We start from the raw sequence: 19,694 nt of genomic DNA on the forward strand, positions 1-19,694 counted from the left end.
TGGGAGTCCCCAAACCGGGATGTGCATCTTCCTGCCCATGCTCCTGTGCGAGTCACATGACCTGCACAATATCATGGAGCCCAAAAGATGCACTTTATTTGGGGTCATGCAAGCATGGCACCTAAAAACATGTATTTCGGGGTGCGCAAGATTGTGAACCTGAAAAAACACACTTTTTGGGGCGAGATCTCAGCACAAAATCACATGACATCAGAGCACCCAAAATGACTGCAATGCTGTCAGACGAGAAAACGGGATGTCCTGGGTTATTGTTGTTTTTTCCCCCCTGGCACACTTTTGGTGTATGGAAGAATCGACTGTTAAACCATTCTGAGGACATGACTGGAAGAAGGAGGGTCTAAACTGATTAATTTCTCCATCACTATTTTAATAATGATCAAATAATGTCATAGCTCTATCCAGGGGTTCTGCCCAAATTTCCTAATGTTGTTCAGAGGTGCCAAAATGAGCAGAAAGGCATTTTACTGAATAGTATCTGGGAGGAGGATTGAAATAATCTGACAGCTCCGAGGAAACCTGGAAAAGGCGACTTTCTGTGTGAGGAAATTCTGTTCTGAAAAATATTGGCCTAGCTTGTGCCACATGAGAGCTGACATAGAAGCAGCAGTCGGAAGATGAGCAGAGAAAGAAGTCCTCCTTTATTAGAGCTTGCTGGTAGAAGCAGTGAGGGAGCCTTCAAGCATCTATTAAGACTGGAATTTCTATGGGTCAGGCACCACCCGAAAAGAGAGCAACAAAGATCAAATATAAAGCTGATTAAAGTACTGTTCATTGCTGCGGCTAACAGTCTCAGGGAATGTTTTTCCTATAAACTTATGAACCTGAAATTCTTCAAATCTTTGCCCTCCCGGTTTGGCCTGTTACATGCAGCCCATGTGACTGTCTTAGAGGGGAGCTTGTGTTTCTCTTTCTGGGAGAGAAAGCTATAGAGTCCTTCTGTTGCTCCGCAGAAACCTCTGAAGTTTATTTGAATTAGGAGCAATTCCGCTAATACTCCACCATTGCCTTGTTTTCTTATATGTATATATGCGTGCTTTCCTTTTGCATTCCTTTTACAGCTGCCTCAAAGCCGTTGCTTGCTTAAAACAGTTCCCCGCTCTCTTTATTTTTATTTTACACGGAGGGTCGGTGCTGACATTGCGAATCTGCACACAGAACTGCAGGATGCAGCTATTTATTTATTTATTGTGCTTTCATTTGTTTGCTTGCTTGTTTCACTTCTAAACTGCCATTCATTCAAACAAATGCCAGGGTAGTTCACAGACAAATCAATAAAATACAGATAAAAAATGTAACCACCCTTCATTCAAGCAAATCCCAGGGCAGTTTGCAAACAAATCAATACAAGATAGATAAAAAATATTATTAAAAGAAAACTATCAATGCAACAAGAATTTAAATCATTAGGGCCAAAAAAAATTGGAGCAAAAACAAATGTGCCAGCCCATATAATGCCCCCCCCCCAAATTCCAAAAGCTTGTGGGGTGTAATTGATTTTGGAAGCTATCAAGGTAGCTATTAACTGCTCACATATAATGCCACAGTTGGGACACCACCACAGAAAAGGCCTTATTCTATGTCACCATATAGGAGGAAATTTGGTGGCATGCGGTGAATTTTTTCGTAGGTGAGCAGTTAGGACTGTATATAGAGTTGGGGACTCCAAGGGTCATTCAGTCCAATTGCCTGCAAGACAGGAATCTCCACTCAAGCATCCCTGACAAATGTCTAAAAATCTTCAATGATGGAGAGTCCATAGCCTCCTAAGGAAGTCCATTCCCTGGCCAGTCAATTTGCCAGTTCCTTGTTGTTGTTTAGTCGTTTAGTCATGTCCGACTCTTCGTGACCCCAATGGACCAGAGCACGCCAGGCACTTCTGTCTTCCACTGCCTCCCGCAGTTTGGTCAAACTCATGCTGGTAGCTTCAAGAACTCCCTTTCTATGATCTTGTTGTTGTTGGTTGTTGCATGTTGCTGCTGATCCTTCAGGTTCTGGCAGATTGGGGCTGGGGGTTTATTTTAATAAAACACCATGCTTTCAAAACACACACACAGCGGCTGAAGGAGAGGAGAGAGGAAGTGAGATATTAAGGGAACTTGTCTTCCACCCCCACCCCATAGGCACTTGAGGGCTGCAGTTCTGCTTCAAGCAGCCACTTCCTGCTCATGCCTGTGTATTGCTCTGCAGGGTTGTGCAGTTTTGCAGCCTTTAAAGGGGTGTGTGTGAGGGGGTGGGGGAGAAGGAGCCTGGAGACACTGGCTAAGCAGGTACACTGAAAGGTCCTGTTGAGACTAAGCTTCACCTTCAGCCCTCTCTATTTGGTCATCAAAATTCTTCCCAGGCCACACACCCTCTTTTGGACTACAGCCACCATGACCACTGTCCTTCGGCCCAGTTGACTTGAGTTAATGGGAACTGTAGTTTAAAACATCTGGAGGGAACTTGACTGGTGAAGGCTGAAGTAGGATAAAGCTAGCACGTCAAAGAAAGAAGTGAAAATATGGGAACAGGCAACACATCCAGATTCCTCCAAATGCACCATTGTTGTTATTCATACAAAATGGGAAAAAATCCTCAAGCATTGGAAGACGAAGAAAAAGTAGATTAACACAATCCCAGGAATTTGGCCCGAAAACCTGACTACTCCCATACAAAGTCAATTGGAGCACAAGTGATAATATTTTCACCTTTGCAAACTTCCAGCACCATTCTCTGTGCTGCATAATACATCTTTTTTAAAAAAAAACGTCTGCATTGTCTGAATTATCAGTCGCCCAGGTGAACTGTCTGTTGGGCAGGAAAAGTTTTCATCTGGTGCAGGGAATCTGGTGAATTTATAGACTTATTTTATGGTTTCCTCTGTACACTTACTTCTCTCTGATGTTTTTTCCATATTGGCTAACACCGGGAAAGGGATGTGGGCAAATGATAAGGATGAAATAAGCCATCTCTTTGTATGAGAGAGCAGAGTAACATTTGATGCAATGAACAGATTAGTGATGGGGGAAATTTTCCCAGCCGTGTTGAAACATCTAAGTATGATGGACCTTGAAAAATCGTAAGTTAAGAGAACAGCATCTAATTAAAATAAAAATGGGCACTTTGGGGAGAAGAGAATACATTTAGGATATTCTGTGCACTTTTTGTTATTATTTGAAACCATTTCTTAATTACCGGACTATTTTGACCACATAATTCATATGCTCATAGGTTATCTACTCTGGGGAAACTGCAGAAATTAATCCTCTGAACACACAGTAATCTATTTTATTTTATTACTATTATTGTGAGAGAGTTACTTGAGGCTTTACTGTGTAATTAAAATACACAAAAAACACCATGGTACCCTTTAGGTCACAACACAGAGGCAGTTCATGAGTGGGGAAAAGCCACTATGCTGGCTTCCCAGCAGGTGGGTTCCTGTGCTTACTGGGAGGACAAGTCAGTGCAGTGTAAATGCACCAGCAGGAGTGCCAGGCTGGTGTATTTGCAGCACACCAACTTTCCCACCCTTCCACATTCTCTCCCAATAAGCAATGATGACCCACCAACTGGGAAGCTGGTATAGTGGATCTGCCTGGGTTGCTGCTTCTATCACAACATGAATTTGAACTCTTAAGTCCACTCCTCTCTGCTGTAGTTTCGATAGTAAATGAATACAGACATACCTTGTGTTAAGTTTGCTTCACGTTGCGGCTTTTCAAGTTATGAACGCGGCAAACCCGGAAGTGTTTACTTCCGGGTTCACTGTGTGCGCACACGCAGACACGATCTGTGTGCTTCCCGCATGCGCATAAGCGATCTGTTGTGCTTCGTACACACGCAGTAGCGGCGCTCTACTTATGGACTTTTTGGGGTGCGAACGGCACCCCAAGACAGATCATGTTCGTAAGTAGAGGTACCACTGTATGGTGCAATGGATAGAGAACTGAGGAAGTCAAGTGTCTGTTTGGCCAGTAAGCACCTCATATCTTTTGAGCATCATGTGGGACAGTAAAGGTTAGGGGTGGGCAAATATATCAATTTCAGGTGTGTGTGTGTGTTTTCATTTCTCCTTTTTCCAGTCTCCACATTTCCACATCGGTTCACAAACTCCTTCTTTTTTTTAAAGTCCTTATGAAAAGCCATCAGCAGTTTAGTGTGCATTCCTCCCGATATACACATTTCTGCCTGGTATAAATATTTTTGCATTTACTTTGTTATTTTCAATAGTAAATGCATTTGTGCACACGTTGCTTTTCTGGAGAGCTGCATTGCAAACATATGTTGAGGTATGAATTTCAAACTGAATTTTGGTTTGTGTGTTATTAAATGCAAACTGGGTCTAGCATCTCACCCAACTCTAGTCAAGGTCATAATAGGCAGCTTGTCAATGTTGTTCCCTTATCTTCATTCAGATTTCAATTAGGGATCCTCCTCTCCTTCATTTGATTTGGGCATTTAGATGACTCTGCACACAGCAGTAAGGTCCACTAGCTTTGGAGATGGGGAAGAAGTCGCAAAGCATTTTGCTGCATGGGCTGCTGATGTTTCGCTCTGCTGCTGGACTGTGTCCAACTGTCTGTTCCATAGACTTAATGTGCCCTCTGCATTTATATTGCGCCAGTGCTCAGATTTATGACAGAACTTCCTTTTTGACAGGGCAATTCGAGATGTGTGTTGTCAGCCCTTGGTTTATGCAAGCATATGTTTATCTCGGCAATTTTCCGAAAGAGGTAGTTACATATGCTCAGGTATATCAACCTTTCTGAGCGTCTTTCAGGGATAATATATTGCATACCTTCAATATTTAAGGAATGAAAGTTGAGCAATAAAGAGAATCAACCATACCAATGGGAACTTAGTAGCACTCCTAGAAGAATATACGACAAGAAAAAGGCAGCAGCTGAATCTCCTTTTTATTCCCATATATCTCGAGTTTCGTTTATCAATAGAGGAAAAGCTGCTCTGGTTCCACCTCATCTCTGTACCACATTAACTCAACAGGTCCAACATAATATGGGACTAATGCCGGTATAATTGCTAAAAGTTACTGCTGTAATGGGTAGGCTATAAAAACCATCATTTTAAAGAGCAAAGTACTTCATGCAGCAGAAGATTTGAATTAGGGATAAAATGATGAGTTTTGAGCCAACTGTGTTAAAGATTGTGTGGTGGATCTGTGAACTACACTTGTTTTCTCACAAGGAGTTTATGAATGGTGTGCATTTTAAAAAGGCCCTTTGGACATCCCTTATGGAACTCAAGCTATCATCGTGTTCCTTTGAAATGCCAGCTAGACTTCCCCGCTGGCTGTTAAAAGATACTACAATATATTCAGAGGTCCCCGGGAGGTAAGTGCTGGAACATCAAGTCCCACATATGTTAATATCGATTAGGAACAGAGTTGCCACCACAGTTTACCTGAAGCAAAATATGAGGCATATTTGGGAGGTTCAGCTCAGGAGAATTACAGAGAGCTTTATAAGGGCTGTTAAAGTAGTGTTGATCTTTGGAGACATATATTGACTAGCATTTAATATTGGCTTATTTGGAAGATTAATTATGGTAAGTAAAGCTTTAGTTGATTGATTGATTGATTGATTGGCTGGTTGATTGATTGATTGTGGGTGCAATATTTATCTGTGAGGACAAATTTTAATGATTCAGGATGCATGTCAAAAGCATACCTGTTAAATATCTATTTATCTACTCTCTCTCTCTCTCTCTCTCTCTCTCTCTCTCTCTCTCTCTCTCATCTGGTGTGCTTGTGCATTATTCTTCAGCTGGTGGGTTAGGACTCACAAGTGGATTGGTTGCCAAACTAAGGTGGGTAATGGGGAGGGTTTGGGTTGTTTTAAATTGAAGTTAATGTTGTAACCTACTTTGGGACCTTATGGTGAGGGGCAGGCAATCAATCAATCAGTCAGTCAATCAATAACATGGGCTCCACATTATTTTATTTTCCATTTTGTGATTTCCTTTTTAAAACGATGAAGAGGCAGACATCCTGCAGCTAGCTAGCTAGCTAGCTAGGTAAATATAGATAAAACATAGATTCAAATGCAATCAATTGCTTTTTTTCCAAAATGCTTTTGCCATCCTTTCTTCTCATTTGATTCACTTTCTGTAAGATATTATGGGTTGTATCCAAGACTGCCTGAGTCAAGTTCAGCTCATGCAACTGGACAACCTCTTCCTATCTTCCCCCTGTGTGCCCCTCTCCAAAATCTGCTCCTTGGCGACTTTTTTTCTACAGTTTCTCCCCATCAACCCAATAGTAACAATTAAACAGGTACTGTTAGGCAGTGCTATTTTTCTAGAAAAAGAGGTGCCAGAACTCACCATGAACAACTCCCTTGTTCTCTTCGAATAGCAATTGGCACCCACCTGAGAGGTGCCAGAATTGAGTTCGTGTGAGTTCCCCCCTGAAAAAAGCCCTGCTGTTTGGGCTTTTTTATGCTGTTCTGATCAGCCTGCATGCCCATCTAACAGCATGCTGCCAAAAGAGCCCTGCAATAACATGCTCATAAAGGAGTTTCAGTGCCTTTTAAGTAGTCTTGCAATGCAGGGAAATATATGGCCTAATATAGAAGATAGGAGAAGGTAAGTGGCTGTTCGTTTGTGACTGGGGCTTTCTTTTTCTTTCCCTTTTTGTTCTGTTCTGGTTTTTCAGTTTAAAGGAAGGGAAACGCTCTCTTAATACCCAGAGGATGAGGTGGAAGCACTTCCACAATCTTCTGTAAGTGCACTTGCAAGGACCTGTTAAACTTCCATCATCAAAATTAAGTTTTCTGCAGAGTGTATAGTCTGTGTAATTTCAAGGCAGAAGGAAGGACTTAATATTTCATGGCAGCAAAGAGACTAGAACTACTGGAATTTTACAAGAAAGCAATTTAAACCAGTGATTTTCAAACTCTCCTAATCCTTTCCTGTGATTCTGTGGTAATGCACATAAGTCAGGCTTCTGCCACTGAACAGAAACTGCCCTTCAGCGCTGTGTGGAGAATAAGGGATTCCAAGAGTAGGGAAGTCCTTATTCCCATTCAGTATTAAGAAGCAGGCAAACAGGCCATGCTCCCAAAGGGGGATACCCCAGTCCATGCTTTGCTTTTACTTACTAGAAGAAAGTGTCTGGGTCTCCCATGTGCATACAGTAACTAAAGTTCAGCAGCAAATTACCCCTGTGGGACTGCTAAGCTGATTGTGTACATCAGTGGCGGTGAACCTATGGCATCTGAGCCATTTCTGCCCCAACCTTCCAAACATTTTGTGCTGGCTCCTAAGTGCCCCAACAATCTGGGTTTGCTTTTGTCCAGTAGCTGGCACTGCTCAAGACCACCATTTTGGTGGAGAGAGTAGGGGCCGATCTCATAAGCAGGCAGAGGGGTGATGTCACCTCTTTCTACCTGCACAAAGTGGCCCCATCTCCCTCTGGGGAGGTGCCACTGTCAGAAGGTCTTGAGAAGTTTTGAAAGTTCCCTGTGGCACTTCTTAATTTGTAAATCACATCCAAATGAAACAAAGCTATTAAACAAAGCTTAATTCCATGTGATTCCATTTGCTCATCCCTTGCTGGGCTCACTTTTGCCATTCCTCCATCTCATTTCCTGACCACGGTTGAAATAAGTATTGTAAGAGTCCCAAGAGAGGTTTGTTGTCTGCTATCCTACAAGGTAGGGATGTGGGTGGCACTGTGGGTTAAACCACAGAGCCTAGGGCTTGCCGATCAGAAGGTCGGTGGTTCGAATCCCCGCGATGGGGGAGTTCCTGTTGCTCGGTCCCTGCTCCTGCCAACCTAGCAGTTTGAAAGCACGTCAAAGTGCAAGTAGATAAATAGGTACCACTCCAGCGGGAAGGTAAACAGTGTTTCCATGTGCTGCTCTAGTTCACCAGAAGCAGCTTAGTTATGCTGGCCACATGACCTGGAAGCTATACGTCGGCTCCCTCGGCCAATAAAGCAAGATGAGTGCCGCAACCCCAGAGTCATCTGCGACTGGACCTAATGGTCAGGGGTCCCTTTACCTTTATCCTACAAGGTGCCATGTAAAGCACTGGGCGTCAACAGGGGATTCAGAACCCACTGGTATGTCATGACCTGATTCAAAGTGGGTCACAACAGGAGCACTACCACCATGCAGATATATTATAAAAGAGACGCGGGTAGCTCTGTGGTTTAAACCACTAAGCCTCTTGGGCTTGTCGATCGGAAGGTCGATGGTTTGAATCTGTGCAATGGGGTGAGCTCCTGTTACTCTGTCCCACCTTCTGCCAACCTAGCAGTTCAAAAGCACACCAGCTCACGGAGATAAATAGGTACCACTGCGACAGGAATGTAAACAGCATTTCCGTGTGTTCTGGCTTCCGTCACAGTGTACCATTGTGCCAGAAGCAATTTAGTCATGCTGGCCACATGACCCAGAAATCTGTCAGTGGACAAATGCCGGCTCCTTCGGCCTGAAAGCAAGATGAACACCACACCCCATAGTCACCTTTGACTGGACTTAACCGTCCAGAGGTTATTTACCTTTACCTTTTACCTACTACCACCATGCAGATATATAATAAAAGATTAAGAAATGGGTCCCCCAATGCATGTTTGGGTTAAAACTAGGTCCTGGGTCTGGAAAGATGGAAGATATCTGATGTAAAGTGATGGGTTGATGGCTGTGGTGGTACATAGCACAGGTGGGTCTTTTTTTTCCCTTGTAAAGGGCTGTATTCCCCTGGGATTAATCTGTTTGGGGTTGCATGCTGGTGGTGTGTAGGGGTAGAAGGGCAGAAGAGAAGTGAGAAAAACCAGAGCTAAAAGTGGATGCTGTTTGTAGCATTACAAGTACTTACTCTCTCTCTCTCTCTCTCTCTCTCTCTCTCTCTCTCTCTCTCTCTCTCACACACACACACACACACACACACACACAACACAGGCACCATGTAGCAGGAAGCAATTTCCATTGAGGTGATCTAGAGAGCAACAGTGGGCCCACAACATATGAAGGGCCACATGAAATTAGATCAGGAGCCCAAGGTACTCCCTGCCCTATGCCCAAGAACATTAGAAGCTGTATTAGAGCCTATCCACACTTACCTTTTGTAAAGTGGAAAAAGACTGGAAAAGACAGACCTGTGCCTAGAGAGCGTGATGGAAAATTAGTGTGGAATAGCCCTTAGACTGGGTCAGCACAGCAGTTCATCTAGTTCAATATTCTGTACATTGACCGGCAATGGCTCTCCAGGGTTTAAGACAGGGAGCTTTTCCCAGTCCTGACTGGAAATGCCAGGGATTAAACTTCTTTGCACAAGAAAGATGCTTGACCACTGAGCAACAACCAGTCCCCACGTCTACAGGCAATTGATGCTGCAATTGAAAGTGGAGACAATAGATGTGCTGTTCCCTGTTTATCTGTTTGTTTTGTAACACAAAAAACCCCAATGAAAACTATTTATAAAAAATAAAAATCTGGATGGGAAGTAGTCCAGGTATGCCACCATCACATTTTTCCCCCTCCTACCTATGGCAGCCATTTTGTGCTGGCACCCAAAGCACTTTTATTATTACATGAGTACTGGCACCTCATTTAAAAAAAACAACAAAAATTTATCTCCACCTCTCTCTCTCTCTCTCGTGTGTGTGTTCATCCTTACTAATTTTGCTTATTTCATCTTTTTAGGATTTGAAAGCCATAGATTTGCACTAAGACTATTTTTTGCACCAATAAACATAAACCTTTTTGATGGAAAAATACTACTTTGATCACATTTCCCCTGGCATTTTAACTTACATTTTAATTAAAAACTCCCCAGAAATTATTACTGTTATTAAAATGACAGTTTGATGAACTGTTTGACTGTTGGTTGCACTTTGCAATTCTGCATATGTGAGTCAATTGTTGAGTGCACATGTACACGTTTGATCCTGCTCCTTTTTGAAACAGTATTACGTTGCCTTAAAGGAAACTACCTGGGAAATAGAATAAAGTCATTGCTACTTCCTACACTAGCAAAGGCATGACAAAGCATAATCTCTTTATCTACCATTGTTCTGGCATCACACAGACACAGTCAGAATGAAATCAATAAAATTATATAAAAAGGAGACCACTCAGACTATAGGCCCAGGTTCTCGACATTATAGGCATATGTGCTAAACATTAAAACTATGGGAGAAATCAATGTGACACTAAGGCAGTGTCAGACAGGACAGGTCCCCCTCTTTTTCCCCTGCCTCCCACATTGTTCCTAGTTTTCTCCTGAGTGTCCCCCTCAAGCCAATTTTGTAGCAGCATGGAGAGAGAGGAAAGATAGGAAACCCCATTTTGCAAGTGAAAGTCCTTGCACAGGGCTTCCACTATTAGGACACATTAGTTGAATCCTACCCAGCTGGGATTTCAGAGCACAAGGGATTTTGGCAGGCGGTTGCGACAGCCCACCAGTCAATCATGTGACATCAGGTTGGTTGACCCACCCACCTTTCAAAGTGTACCCAAAGGATGGGGCCAGATAAGGGACTGGCCCAGACAAGGGTGTGGCTTTTGGAGTCAAAGAGCTTCCACATCCCTGTGTACCAGTAACCTGAAGGATTCTCATCCCCTGTGTGAATTTGCTCTATGGTGCTGTGGGTTAAACCACAGAGCCTAGGACGTGCCGATCAGAAGGTTGGCAGTTTGAATCCCCGCAAAGGGGTGAGCTCCTGTTGCTCGGTCCCTGTTCCTCCCAACCTAGCAGTCCAAGAGCATGTCAAACTGTAAGTAGATAAATAGGTACCACTCCAGTGGGAAGGTAAATGGTGTTTCCGTGCGCTGCTCTGGTTCGCCAGAAGCGGCTTAGTCATGCTGGCCACATGACCCAGAAGCTGTATGCCGGCTCCCTCAGCCAATAAGCGAGATGAGTGCCGCAACCCCAGAGTCAGCTACGACTGGACCTAATGGTCAGGGGTCCCTTTAATTTTACCTTTAACACCAAGGGGTGGAACAAAAAGAAACCAAGTGGGCATTGTAATTGCCCAGAACTGCAGATTACAAAGTGGTTATGGATCAACAGAGCAAGTCACATCTTGCACTGCTGTGTTTTAAGAATATCCTCAGGATTGGGGTGCCTGTCTCAATCCTCCCCCCCCCCCGTGTGTGCATTTCTCTTAAAATATATTGGCCATATTGTTATGTTCTCCCCTGAATGCAAGACAGAGGGTTCATATGGTCTCCCTATGGTATCATATGTCTTTCCTAAGGATACAATTGCAGACAAACATGACATATCTGAAGGAAGTGGTTTCCCCAACAAATTAAAATGTATGGGGCTTTGATTTTCAGGAATGCTGCAATGCACTTAAAGATTCAGTCCAACTTCTGCCCAAGCCGGATATCCTTTAACATTACACCATGGTAGGGATTAGGATGGAACAGATAATGAATGCACCAGGGCAAAAGTTAGGATAACAGATAACTAATAAACCATTGTGGGGAAGGAATTGTGCAGGGAAGAAGATAACAGAGATTACTTTACATTGGGAATTGAAACAATTTGTGGTAATGATTAAACATTGAAATGCACTGGTGTCTTGGGAGAGATAGAAGCACAAACACACCTCCCCACACCCTCTGTGCTATACCCTGAGAATACATGATCATTAGTAATATACAGCTGAAACCCAAGCTTAATATGATAAGCTGCTTTGGGCTGCTTCTATGGAGAGTTTTAAAGGAAATGTTTTTCCTTTGGTGCTTCATGGTAAAATACAAATATGCAACTTCTTTTCTTTTTTCTTTTGCAAGGGTCATTCTAATGTCCCTGCAGCTGAAACATATTATTTTTTATTTCTCTCCTCTAAAAGACACAGATCCCATTTGCTAGTCGAGAATATTTATTGTGGGCTTTCTCTTTATACCCATTTATATTTTGATCAGATCATGGTTTCTAAAAGCGTAGCCATGATTAGCGCTAATTGTGGTTGGTTGCCTTAATCCCGGTTAAAATCCTAAACATAAACTGAAACCATGTGATTTAGTATACCTAACTATGTGTGTATGTGTGTGTTGTATTGAATGTGAACAAGGTGACCAGGGAGGCAGGAGCAATGGGGAAACTCCCTTTGCTATCATTTGTTCCGGTTTAATCTGTCCAATACATTCCGTGGACTTATTCCCAGGTAAATGTGCATAGGACTGCAGCATTAGACCATGGGTTACACTGGTCAACAACAAATTTGTTGCCTGCATTTTTTCAGTTGATTTAGGACGAATCTGATGCGCTGAATCCAAAAATCACATTGGTTTTGCTCAATCAGGTCAAGTTTTTGAGCTATGGCCACATGTCTTTTTTATGTTTTTGTTCACATGTACGCTTGTGTAGAGCATTTTAGAAGAAGTTGGTGGGGGTAAAATGCCATGTCGAATAATTGTTTTGATTGGAAATGATTATTTTAATGACAAGAAGTATTCAGGTCCAATAGTTCTGGGTGATTACGTCGAAAAGGGATCAGTTTGAAGTCATAAACCTCCGTTTTTTCTCGGAAGAGAAGGACTTGGTGTACTGTGCAGATATTGCACAGCTTCTGCTCAAGCTTGGAGTGCCACAGTACGAACCCAAAGATTGGAGACTGTTCATTGACAGCAGCAAGTGATCACTGAAATGTGTTCTGCTACACAACGGCAACCAGTTTGCCTCTATACCCCTGGCTCACTCGAGTACACTGAAGGAGAACTATGAAGCAGTGAAGTATGTGCTGGAGAAAATTGGTTATGATCAGCATAAGTGGTTTATTTGTGTTGACCTGAAGATGGTGAACTTTTTGTTGGGACAACAGTCTGGCTTCACCAAGTACCCATGTTTTCTGTGCATGTGGGATAGTAGGGACGGTGCTCAGCATTACACGAAGAAGGACTGGCCTGTGCCAGACAGAATACTCTTCCCACCGCTGCACATCAAGCTCGGCTTAATCAAGCAGTTCACCAAGGCTCTGGACAAGGATGGTGACTGCTTCACTTACTTGTGCCAGGCTTTTCCAGGATTGACCATGGAGAAGTTGAAAGCTGGCATCTTTGACGGTCCTCAGATCCGTCAGCTCATCAGAGATCCAGAGTTCAGAAACTCAATGAATGAAGTGGAACCGGAAGTGTGGAAGGCATTTGTTTTGGTAGTGAAGAACTTTCTTGGCAACAATAAGGCCAGAAACCATGCAGAACTTGTCAACAACATGCTGACTGCTTTCAGAAACCTTGGCTGCAACATGAGCGTCAAGATGCACTACCAATTTTCACATATGGACCGGTTTCCTGAGAACCTGGGTTCAATGAGTGACGAACAGGGGGAGAGATTCCATCAGGACATGAAAGAGATGGAGACCAGGTATCAGGGTCGCTGGGACGCAGTCATGATGGCTGACTACTGTTGGACTCTGAAGAGAGACCTCCCTGCCGCTGAGCATTCCTGGAGTTCCAAGAAACAGAAGTTCAAGCCCTGAAGTTTGAAAAATGGTGAAGCAACATGCAATTTACGTGTACTTACCTTTATCAATGCCCACCATTCAGTTTACAGTAAACCTGACCTGATGGAGAGAAACGGATGCCATTTCCTGATTCAGCAGTGCAAAAATACCCTAAATCAGTTGTAGAAATCTAGACAACATTCAAAAAGTAAAAAATTGTTGCCCAGTGATTGGAGCCATACCTGGTAAACTCTTTTCAAACCATTGGCTATATAAATACAGTTGTACCTTGGATCCCAAATGCCTTGGTACTCGGATGCTTTGGCTCCCGAACGCTGCAAACCACAAAGTGAGTGTTCCGGTTTGTGAACGTTCTTTGGAACCCAAACATCCAATGGGAGTTCCACAGCTTTTGATTGGCTGCAGGAACTTCCTTCAGCCAATCAGAAGCCACACTTTGGTTTCCGAACGTTTTGGAAGTCGAACGGACTTCCAGAACAGATTCCATTCAAATTCCAAGGTACGACTGTACACACCATTTGAATGGCAGTGCCCAACAACTTTGGGGTGGGGTGTGGCCCCCTCAAATATTTTCTTCGGAAGCCAAAGGGACTGCAGCCCCTAGGAGTTGGATCCTATGTTCCAAATGCAATCAGCCTTTGAAGCATAGCTGTCAACGTTTCCCTCTTTTAAAGGGAAATTCCCTTATTCTGAATAGGATTCCTCGCAAGAAAAGGGAAAATTTGACAGCTATGCTTTGAAGTTTGCACTTCTCCTAAGAATGCAATGCAATTCCCAAACCAAGTAATGTGTACGTAAAGGCATACACGGGGATAAAGTCCCCATAAAAATGCATATATTTATTAAAAGAGCATACAAAAAGAGACTATTTTAGGGGAAATTGTTTTGCAAAAATGTGGATGTTAGACATAATCACATACATATCATGATTATTATTACTATGAAGGCAGCAAACACATCAATAATAAAAAACCCATTGTAAAAGCTTTCTAAAAACATTGTAACAGCATTCTAAAAGCAGTTAAAAACATTCTCTCAGCCAGTGCTTTCAGGGTTACCAGGAACAGTATCTTTCAGACAACAAGCAACTGGGTAAACAGGAATGTTTTTAAATTCCTCCTGAAAGTCAATAGTGTGCATAGTAGAATAAAATGCTGGTGAAGTTTCATGAGGACTTTTCCTTTTAAAAAATGCAAATTGATGTGGAAATATGGAGAACTGAATTTTAGACTGGGAAAATGAGAAACCAATAAAAGCTGAAATTGACAATTTCATCCATCCCCATATTGCAAATAATGCTTAACCATGGTGAAAGAAATCAAGCCATGGGGAGTGTTAGGACTTTATATAGCTTTTGAGTTGGCATGCCTCCATTCCAACTTAAATAGCTTCTTCCATTGGTTCAGAGAAAAGTCCATGCATTTCTCTGTGGTAGGACTTGTCTGGTACATCAACGGAAGAAGTGACAAGTATTTATGATTTTTCAGATTGAATGCGAAAATAACATTCTCAGCATCTTTGGGCAGTGACCAAAGATTTTCCAGGTAGCTAGTCAGGGGTCCTTTACCTTTACCTTAGGGTTTAGGGGGATCCGCCCCCCCTGCCGCCGCACACTATGGTATGATGCAATACCCTGCTTCTGCAACTTAGTAATGGTCATTATGTTGCAAGCTGCCCAGAGTGGCTGGGGAAACCCAGCCAGATGGGCGGGGTATAAATAATGAATTATTATTATTATTATTATTACTACTACTACTAGGCAAATTGGAACTTTTAAGTTTCTGGATGAAACATCGGCTCTGGATCCATTCCAGTCTGGCTTCCGCGCTGGTCATGGGACTGAGACAGCTCTGGTTGCCCTAACAGATGATCTTCGTAGACAGCTGGATCGAGGCGGGTCGGGGCTGCTGATTCTTCTAGATCTGTCAGCAGCTTTCGACATGGTCGATCATGAACTTCTGGACCACCGCCTTGCCGACGTGGGGATCCAGGGCACAGTCCTTCAATGGCTGCGCTCGTTTCTCTCTGGTCGGGGACAGAGGGTGGCGCTTGGGGGGGAATTGTCATCGCACCACTCCTTGGTGTGTGGAGTACCTCAGGGTGCGATACTCTCCCCAATGCTTTTCAACATCTTTATGCGCCCCCTCGCCCAGCTTGTCCGGAGTTTTGGGCTGGGTTGCCATCAGTATGCCGATGACACCCAACTCTATCTGTTGATGGATGGCCATCCTGACTCGGCCCCAGACACACTGACCAGATGTCTGGAAGCTGTGGCTGGATGGTTACGTGGGAGCCAGTTGAAGCTAAATCCTTCGAAGACAGAGGTCCTGTGGCTGGGACGGGACGATATGGGATTGGGGGGGCAACTCCCATCTCTTGCGGGGGCGCAGTTAGTGCCAGCACCGTCCGTTAAGAGTTTGGGTGTAATCTTCGACACCTCCCTTTCCATGGAGGCGCAGATTGCAGCTATAACAAAGGCGGCATTTTTCCATCTCCGCCAAGCTAAGCAGTTGGCTCCTTACCTCTCTCGCCCTGACCTAGCCACTGTGATCCACGCGACGGTCACCTCCAGACTGGATTATTGTAACTCGCTCTACGTGGGGCTGCCCTTAAGACTGACCCAGAAACTCCAGCGGGTGCAGAATGCTGCAGCGAGACTCCTTACGGGGTCTTCGCTGCGAGATCACATTCATCCGGTGCTATATCAACTGCACTGGCTCCCGGTGGAGTACAGGATCAGGTTTAAGGTGCTGGTTTTAACCTTTAAAGCCCTATACGGCCTAGGACCCTCGTACCTACGGGACCGCATCTCCTGGTATGCCCCACAGAGAAACTTACGGTCTTCAAATAAAAATATCTTGAAGGTCCCAGGCCACAGAGAAGTTAGGCTGGCCTCAACTAGAGCCAGGGCTTTTTCGGCTGTGGCTCCGACCTGGTGGAACACTCTGTCACAAGAGACTAGGGCCCTGCGGGACTTGACATCTTTCCGCAGGGCCTGCAAGACAGAGCTGTTCCGCCAGGCCTTTGGCCAGGGCACAGCCTGACTCCCTCCCTCGGCAATCTTCGTGGAGCTCTGGCCCAATGGTGGCCAGTGGCTTGAATTTAATTAATTTTATAATGAATGATTTTAGAGTGTTGTTTGTGTTGTACTTTTGTATTGTTTTATTGTTGTTAGCCGCCCTGAGCCCAGCTTCGGCTGGGGAGGGCGGGATATAAATAAAATTTATTATTATTATTATTATTATTATTATTATTATTAAAAATTAAAGAAAGAATGAAAAACGACAACATGCAATTGGTGAACCATTTCTGAGCAGAAGAGAAAAGGGAATTTATCCAACCCTAGCTGTCAAGTCTGTTCTCTAAAATGTATTAATTGGGATTACACAAAGTCACCTCTGAAACAACTTGGCAATTCAGACTCTTGATTTGAGGACCATTGAACCTGAATATATGTTCAACTGTCCAAATAAATTTAGAAATTTTGTTGCTTCTTTCCAAATTCCTCTAATGCTTGGAGGTATCCCTTTCCTGTTCACATTGAAATTGACTTTAATTGAAATCTGGTAGCAAATAAGGAATAGTGGAATTCCCTCCCCCTCAAATTATTTTGTTTTCCATTGAAAGGCTTCTGTTTTTGTAATACTGTTTAACTGGTTTTTAACTGGTTTAACTCTGCTTTCTTGGTTTTTATTTTGTATTTTCGTATAGTGCTTCACATTAAAACATTAAGCTGCTTAGAAAGGCTTTTAGATAAAGTAATAAAGCAAATAAATAAAAACTCCTCTGAGAATTTTGCTGGTGCCTAGAACTGACTGAAGGTGGTGTGATTGGGGGTCACATGCACGCCACACATTTTTAAAGTGCTATAATTCCACTTTAAACGCTCATGGCCTCCCACAAAAGTGTTTTGGGAGCTGTAGCTTGTTAAGTTTGCCAAGCAGAGACCCCCCCCCCACTTCCTCACAGAGCTACAGTTCCAGAGTTCTCCATGAGCAGGTATTAATTATGGCCCATCGAGTCCAGCTTCCTGTTCTCACAGTGGCCAACCAGACCCACAACAAGAAAACAGAAAGCAGGGCATGACCGCAACAGCACTCTCCCTGTTATGTACTGAAGTTCTCACCCTGGGCCAGCAGGGGATACTGTAGATAGTTTTCACTCAGGTCCACATATGCAAATAAGGGATTGAAAGTGATGTTCAGTGATTGGATAGTGACAGAAAGTGGTTACTGTTGCATTGTAGTGGAGCTCTATATAAGCAGGCTGGCTGAACACTTCAGTTCGGTTCAGTTCTGGCCTGTGAATAAACAAGAGCTGTTTGAAGAATCGCTGTGTCGCCTGATATGTTCACCCACAACTTAACACTCCCCTCCTGTGAATTTCAGAAAACGGTATTCAGAAGCCTACTGCCTCTGACAGTGAAGGCAGAATATAGCCACCATGGTCAGCGATATCAAATATAAGAGGGGGAAGAGGAGGAATTTACTATTCAGATGAATTCGCCCATGTTAAGGGAGGAAAAAAACAGCCCTGCAACATCCATTCTCTACGAGCAATTCCAGTTGCCAGTGTTTGAATCTGAAAGAAACGTAGAATCAGTGCACCATGTTGTACCTTAGAAAAGAGGGAACAGAATTAAGCCACGGTTTAGATTCATCTGGGTAGTAACAGTGGATAACCGCTTTTTAGTAAGAAAGAGTTAATTTTAGAGGGCACCAGGAGTTACATTGCAAACTCTGAAAACTGCAGATTACTTAAGATGAATTGTTCATGCGGAGAAATGGATTTTACAATGAAATGAGAGATTCAAAACCTTTCAGCAGTTTAATAAACCATATAAATAGAAGCGATGGGCTGGGGCAGAGCTGCTCAGCCCACCTGTCTACCTCCAGATGTAGTCAAAACACCCATGGGTAACAGGAGCAAAATAACTGCTCTCCTATTTATTCACAAGCCTGGCAGGCAGACCGAGGCAGGAGGCCTGCCTGTAGGAATTAAAATATTGATGTGTTTTTCCAGGGTAGACTGAAGAAATTCCACTGGCTGACAAGGCAACAAGGATCTTATTTGTAGCTCTTGACAACCAATCATTGTATGACATTGGCCCTGTCAGAACATCCCTCTCCTTCTGGCTCAGCAATACCAAAAGACTGAGAGCTGTTGCATACATAATGGCTGCCATGCAGAGGCCATTTTAAATCACCCCATGAGACAAGTAGTCCTGCATTGTGAGCCAACAATTTTCTCCACCCCTTTGTAGATGTAGAAGTGGAGAGGTCAGTTGTCCCACAGAACATTCCATAATATGCATTGAAAAGCTCACGGGGGTGGGGGGATAAGGCTTTTCGAAACAGCTCCATGATGGCTGTGATTTGTGCTCTAGTCCTATGAGATGTGAGGGTTGGAGTAACTCAGGAAGCCCCTACAGGTCTACCTCACATCCTTTGAGATCATCTGGTTAGGCTCTGCTCAAAATCACTTCACAAGTGATTAATTCTATGGAAGAAGAAGGAGGAGGAGGAGGAGGAGGGGGAGGAGGAGGAAAAACAGGGTCTTGACAGTTTTGGCCCCTCCAACATGAAAGATTCTGCTCCAGAATTTTAGTCCAGACCTTATTTTGGAAGAATAACACAAATGGAAAAGTCATTCTGATTTGGAAGAAGTGCTTTGTGTTCCTTGGATGTCAGACAGCCAGGATAGAATGTAAGACTTTGACTGTTGTTTGGAGACCTCTGAGAGTTGTTAAGAGTTCCCTGCAGATAAGGTTTGACTGTTAAACTACACTGAGAATGGAAGTTCTATCAGGAGAATAGGGATCTCCTACACCTCAGCACCCTTAGCAAACTAAGATGGGAGGGGGGCAGAGACCAATAGCTATTTAAAATGGTATGGTACTGCTATAAATGTATATTGCAGGTGAGATCTTTAGAGTGAAACTTTACATTTTACCAGGCCTTGATTGCCATTGAGTAAGGCTGTCTGCTTATTTTGGGGGGTGTTGTTGAGGGGGAGCTTAGTGCGTGCCCTTCCAGTGCCAATGGGTACAAGCCACCAGCAGCCAAACCTCTTACCAGGAATTATCAGGTACAAAAGTATGTTGCTGAACTGAGGAATTTCTCTTTTAGATAAAGATCTGGGCCTTTTATTTTCTGGGTTTGTTTGTTTGTTTTCAGTTTTCAAATGCAAATTAACTATTTGATTCAATTTTGCTTTTGCGTCCCTTGATAATTCTTGCTTTGAATTTTGC

The sequence above is a fragment of the Podarcis raffonei genome, chromosome 1, assembly GCF_027172205.1.
Source record: "Podarcis raffonei isolate rPodRaf1 chromosome 1, rPodRaf1.pri, whole genome shotgun sequence".
NCBI classification, from domain to species: Eukaryota; Metazoa; Chordata; class Lepidosauria; order Squamata; family Lacertidae; genus Podarcis; species Podarcis raffonei.